The sequence below is a fragment of the Triticum urartu genome, chromosome 6A (genome assembly GCF_056163025.1).
Source record: "Triticum urartu cultivar PI428250 chromosome 6A, HENAU_Tu73, whole genome shotgun sequence".
In the NCBI taxonomy this organism is placed as follows: domain Eukaryota; kingdom Viridiplantae; phylum Streptophyta; class Magnoliopsida; order Poales; family Poaceae; genus Triticum; species Triticum urartu.
In genome coordinates, this window is record NC_141878.1 from 340,096,670 (window position 1) to 340,102,861 (window position 6,192).

Below are 6,192 nucleotides of genomic sequence, written 5' to 3' on the forward strand. Positions count from 1 at the left end.
GCCAACAAATGCTTCAATCAGAGGCATCTTCCTCCTCCTCCTGTGAGATCTGCTAGCACCACAGTGGTCAAGCATAATCCCAAGCACGCCAAGGTCAACTTGTTGAACGCAGCTCAGGCAGAGGACTCGTCAGATGTGATTATGGGTAACCTTCCTGTTAACGATATTCCTGCAAAAGTTCTTTTGACACTGGTGCATCGCATTGTTTCATGGCAAAGCCATTTTTTTCCAAGAATTAATTTGCTTCTTCTCATTTGGGCAAATCAATGGATATCGTTTCTCCGGGTAAACGCTTGAGTGCCAGTTTGGTGGTTCTAGATGTTACTATCACGTTGGGCGACTATAAGTTTCTTTCTTCTCCAATGGTCCTTGGTAACTCGGATATCGATCTTATTCTCAGAATGGATTGGCTTTCTAAGCACAAGGCTCAGCTTGATTGTGCGGCCAGGAAGATTCAATTGACACATTCGTCTGAGTATGTAATCGTTTTTGCCGCTCGGGATGATACCATCCGACTGTTTTCTCTCAATGAGAAGGGTGAGCTGGATGCCATCTCTCAGATTCCAGTCGTTTGCGAATATCAAGACGTCTTTCCAGAAGAGCTTCCAGGAATGCCTCCGCACCGGCCAGTTGAATTCGTCATCGATCTTAAGCCTGGCAGGGAACCTGTTTGCAAACGTCCTTACAATCTTGGACCTGAAGAGTTGAAGGAGCTGAAGAAGCAACTCGATATTCAAGAGCGAATGGGTCTCATCCGACCAAGTTCTTCTCCATGGGGTTGTGGTGTTCTTTTTGTCAAGAAGAAGGATGGAACGGACCGACTTTGTGTCGACTACCGTCCATTGAACAAGAAGACCATAAAGAACAAGTACCCACTTCCCAACATCAACGAGCTGTTTGAACAACTCGAAGGTGCTCAAGTATTCTCCAAGCTTGATCTCCGTATGGGCTATCACTACAGGAATCAACTAATTTGTCGTCTGTGTTTCACAGACGGCAAAGACAGAAAACATGACGGCAAACAGTTTGCCGTCAGCAGCTGATGGCAAAGTGTGTCGGCAAATGGTAAATCGGCAAAGCCATACTTTGCCGTCAGCTTTCTATCAGGATGACGGCAAAGGCTTTGCCGTCAGTTTTCACACTTCACCGTCAGCCGTTATAGCCTGACGGCAAAGAAAAGCACTTGACGGACACCCTAACGGACGCATCAGATACTTTGCCGTCAGCCTCTGGACGGCAAAAAGCTGAGCAATTGTCATCAACAGCAATCAGTCTACAGACGGCAAAGATCTGAGCACTTTGCCGTCAGCAGACAGATGGCAAAGTACTCATTTGCTGATGGCAAAATTTTGCACAGATTTTTTTTAGAAAGAAATTTATCTCAACAATTCAATAGACCATATATATCACAAATATAACAGCAATGTTCCATTGAAACAAAACAAACCATAGCAAATGTCCATATATATATCATAGGGTATCACAAAGTGTTGCATATGAGATCACAAAGTAGATTAAACCATCACAAAGTATCACATCTAGCTGGGCATCTTCCAGTCATGTACTACTCATGGAATTAGCCTCACGACCATCAGCTCTACACACACATGCTAAACTCCAACTATGCTACTCGAAAGGAAAGCACACACAACTACTCTCTATGTCAAGGAGATTAAAACACCACATCAGGTTGACTGTAGCTCCGTGCAACCAATTAACGTTGCTGCTCCATCCCTTATTCACATGTCCACTGCAATTAACCAAACAAGAAAGAGGTTCAGACTTAGATTCATCATATCAAATAGATTCAGACTCGAGAGCATCATTCATCATACTAAAGGCATTTTTTGTCAGTCAAATAAACTTGTCAAGCATATAACATCATCCTAATAGACAAGAACATCTTGACACCAAATCTAAACTATCCTAGTATAGTAATAAATATGACATGTAAAACAGCTCCTCCTAGTACATGAACATCTCCTAGTACACATCATTTAGCAGGAGCAAACATGACATGCAAAACAGGAGCAAGTATTTACATGCAGAGCAGCAGGAGCAAATTAAATATTTGTTAGAACCAAATCTGAACTAGCCACATACATGTACAACAGCTCATCAGGAAAAAGAGCAACATGAGAGGAACCTAGTGGCCTCATACAATTCAATCAAGCAGTATATCAACCACAAGAATACAAACCAGAGCAGAGCATGCATAAGTTGGGGAAATAAAACATAGTCAAGAGGGAGGGATCGACCTTCCCTGGTGGTTGGTTGTCGGCTCGGCCGTGGGGTCGTGTACTTCTCATCGTCCTTGTCTATTTTGTTCATGGACAACGCCCACCCGCAACAATTAACCAAAAAGGAAAAAGGTGCAGACTTAGAAATTCATCGTATCAAATAGATTCGGACTCGAGAGCATCATTCATCATACCAAAGCCATTTTTTTGTCAAACAAATAAACTTGTCAAGCACTTTACACTCTGAATAAGACACCCCCTTATCATCTAAATCTTGAGAAATCAAAGGCCCAAAGAAAAACTTTCAAAATAGTAAAACAAATAAGAATATTAAGATAACTGGTTATGTAATAACATGCAACATGAATCGTACACAAACTAGTGAAACTGTTGCATGAGATGAAAAGTAGACTAAGATTACATGATCTTGAATCCATGGTTGTTGCATGTTATCAAATAGTATCAACTGCAATTTTGTTGCAACAATTCATATTCTAGCTTTTGTATTGGACAAACGGTGAACATATGCAAGAGTCATTTGCTTCATACCCATTACTGCTTGAATCAGTAGTTAATACTATCTTCTATTATTATTTCACTCAAGGAGATAAATAAATAAAGTTTTGGCAGTAGTGCAGAGGCAAAAGGAGAAATAAAGAGGCAAACTGAGAACACATACAACACAGGAGACCTTAGAAGCAAGAATATTCACCTGGATTCCTATATTATAGAGCATCCTTACTGTACTAAACTCTGTTATCCATCTTCCTTCTCCAATTTCAAAATCAAGGGCGGTGCTGCAAATAAACAGTTCAAGAGAGAAGAGAAATAAGTTACAAACTCATATACCGGTTTATCAAAAAAGTGCAAAGCAGTGAGGTTTACATGGCCATATAGAAGTAAGATCACAGCAGTATATACCTTCCAACTCTACCAGCAACATGGCCATGGTACTTTGAGGAAAAACTCAAAATAGGATGTATGTCGGGGCAATGCTTGACCCTATACTTATATAGTAACTTCACCATGGATGCATATTTTTCATGTATGCAAGCAGCAAGTCAGCCAAGAGAAAAAATGTGTTGGCTGTAGGAAAGATAAATCATAACACAAGAAAACCATGGATACATGTATTAACAAGTGCTATTAGGAGCGTGACCAGCAGCAAAATAACATCAAAGGAAGAATCTTGAATGATACAAAACAGGAATTGAAATACAGTGCATTTTCCAAAAGGATACTAACCCCAAAGCCCATAATTAATTAGCCCATAAATATATATAAAAACAGAAGCCTCCTACGTGCATAGATAATAAGGACCTAACATGGCCAATGGCAAGGAATTGCCTCACAGCGTATCATGACATCAATGAGAACAAGGCATCTGTTTCGATCGCATAGATCCTTCCTCAATCATTAAGTATATCATAAAAGCAGGAATACCAAACCTGAAAGTCTGTGAGGGATGATGAAGCAACAAACAAAATACTAATTGGCATTATACATCTATTTTCACTAATGTGATGGCACAACCCAGAGCCTACCCGTGTCTCGGTTCTGATAAAGTGTGTAACTGGAAAACTATTTCAGTTCTGCAGAGAAACCCAAACCATGTACCCCCATCTACTCGTTGTAGAAAGATTATCCGCTCATGAGGACCGGGACAGCAATAATGAAACCAATTGGAGATTATCGAGTTCATCTTATACTTCCTGGATCCATGGGAGCACAGACATGTATTTTGTACTACATTTGAGAATACATATTTTAAGAACATCAATCTCATAATATAACATGGGAAATAATTTGAATGTAGAGTACTCCAATATAGAACATATAACCCTTGGATTAACTGCATAGAATGAAGGGAAGGGAAGGGTCGGACCTGTCCTCACGAGCACAAGCAGGTCCTATCCTGGCGCGGATCTGGCCGCCCCCAACATGGCCGGATCGCTAGGGTTGGAGGAAGGGAGGGCATGGTGCTGCTTCTGCTGCTGGCCGCACCTACAGAGACGACGAGAGACAGGGGATCAGAGAAAGAGTCGGAGAAGAGATGGGGGAGTAACACCATACCGCCGTCGTCAAGGTAGCCACCGTCATCGTCGTCGCCGTCTGTCACCATGGCCCGGCGGCTAGGGTTTCCAGCGCGAAGAGTGAGGGAGGGAGGGCGGATCTGAGCGCGAAGAGTGAGGGAGGGTGGGCGGATCTGAGCGCGCGAGGGAGGGAGGGAGCTAGGGTTTCGGGCTGGCGGCGGCGGGCATGGGGGGAGGCCACCAGGGGAATCGGGCAGAGAGGAGAGAATGAGAGAGAGGGTGAGGGCCAGCTCGGGCAGAGGCTTTGCCTCCTCGGCCAGCTAGGCTGGTGGGCCAGAGCGCCGAGGCCCAGTGGCCCATATGGCCTTTGCCATCAGCCCCAGTATGCACGGACGGCAAAGACGGGCTCCCGTTTTCCCACCGTCACCTGCATACATTTTGCCGTCTTTGAATCTTTGTCGTCAGCTAACATCTGTCTTTGCCGTCAGCTGGAAAAAAACACAGATGGCAAAGTATGCTTTTGCCGTCAGCAAAACAAAAACAGACGGCAAAGTATGTCTTTGCCGTCGGTTGTCCTTTGCCGTCAGCCACTGACGACAAAGTATGTCTTTGCCGTCTACCACGATGAAAAGCTGACGGCAAAGTGCAGTACTGACGGCAAATTAGTTGATTCCTGTAGTGTATCATCAGATTCGCATTCGTGAAGAAGATATCCCCAAGACAGCTTTCAGAACAAGCTATGGTTCATATGAATACACTGTCATGTCTTTCGGCCTTGTCAATGCTCCTCCAACATTCTCCCGCATGATGAATTTCATCTTCAATGCCTACACAAATGACTTCGTCTTGGTCTACCTCGATGACATTTTTGTCTTTTCCAAGAACAAGGAGGATCATGCCAAGCATTTGAGATTGATGCTGGATAAACTCAGAGAAAATCAGTTCTATGCGAAGTTTTCAAAGTGCGAGGTTTGGCTCGATGAGGTTCTCTACCTTGGGAATATCATCTCCGCCAAGGGCATAGCTGTTAATCCTGAGATGGTGTCTGCAATTGTGAATTGGGAACCACCTCAGAACGTGAAGCAACTCCGCATCTTTCTTGGGCTCGCAAGCTATTGTTGAAGGTTCGTTGAGAACTTCTCTAAGATCGCGAAGCCTCTTTCCAACCTTCTCCAGAAGCATGTGAAGTACGTCTGGTCGCCTGAATGTGACATCGCTTTCAACACCCTGAAAGAGAAGTTAGTCACTGCTCCAGTTCTGACTCCTCCTGATGAATCCAAACCGTTCGAGGTCTTCTATGATGCTTCCCTTCAAAGTCTTGGTGCAGTGTTGATGCAAGAGAAGAAAGTTGTGGCCTATACCTCTCGCCAGTTGAAGCCCAACGAAAAGAACTACCCCACTCACGACCTCGAGTTGGCAGCAGTCGTCCATGCTCTTTTAACTTGGAGACATCTCTTGTTGGGAAGAAAAGTGGACATCTTCACTGATCATAAGAGTCTCAAGTACATCTTCACTCAGCCAAACCTCAACCTCAGGCAGACTCGTTGGTCGAGATGATTCAAGAGTATAATCCGAGTATTGAATATACTCCAGGAAAGGCCAATGTAATTGCTGACACATTGAGCAGGAAGGCTTACTGCAATAGTTTGATTATCAAGCCTTACCAACCGGAGCTTTGTGAAGCTTTCCGCAAACTCAATCTACAAGTTGTTCCTCAAGGATTTGTTGCCAACCTCCAAGTCTCTCCTACTTTTGAAGATCAGATTCGCGAAGCTCAACTTCTTGATGCTATGGTGAAGAAGGTGAAGATTGGGATTGCCAAGAGTCAACCCAAGTACAAGTGCTATCGTCTTGATGACAAGGATACTCTATTCTTCTAGGATCGCATTGTTGTGCCTAAAGGTGACCTTCGTAAAGTC

General features: G+C 43.7%; 1 long non-coding RNA gene across 3 annotated transcripts; it reads right to left on the minus strand.

Annotated features, from left to right (window-relative positions):
- Positions 1-1,449: 1,449 nt before the first annotated feature.
- LOC125515512 (uncharacterized) lies at positions 1,450-4,549 on the minus strand. 3 transcript variants are annotated; one of them, XR_015608188.1, is made up of 5 exons: positions 4,314-4,549; positions 4,126-4,244; positions 3,162-3,326; positions 2,259-3,037; positions 1,450-1,750 (listed from the first exon to the last, which is right to left on the minus strand). It is a non-coding gene; the product is annotated as an uncharacterized LOC125515512 (long non-coding RNA). The 3 variants fall into 3 exon arrangements; XR_015608189.1 differs by having other exon boundaries at positions 3,162-3,259; positions 4,309-4,549; XR_015608187.1 differs by having other exon boundaries at positions 3,162-3,259; positions 4,314-4,548.
- Between the last annotated feature and the right edge of the window lie 1,643 nt (positions 4,550-6,192).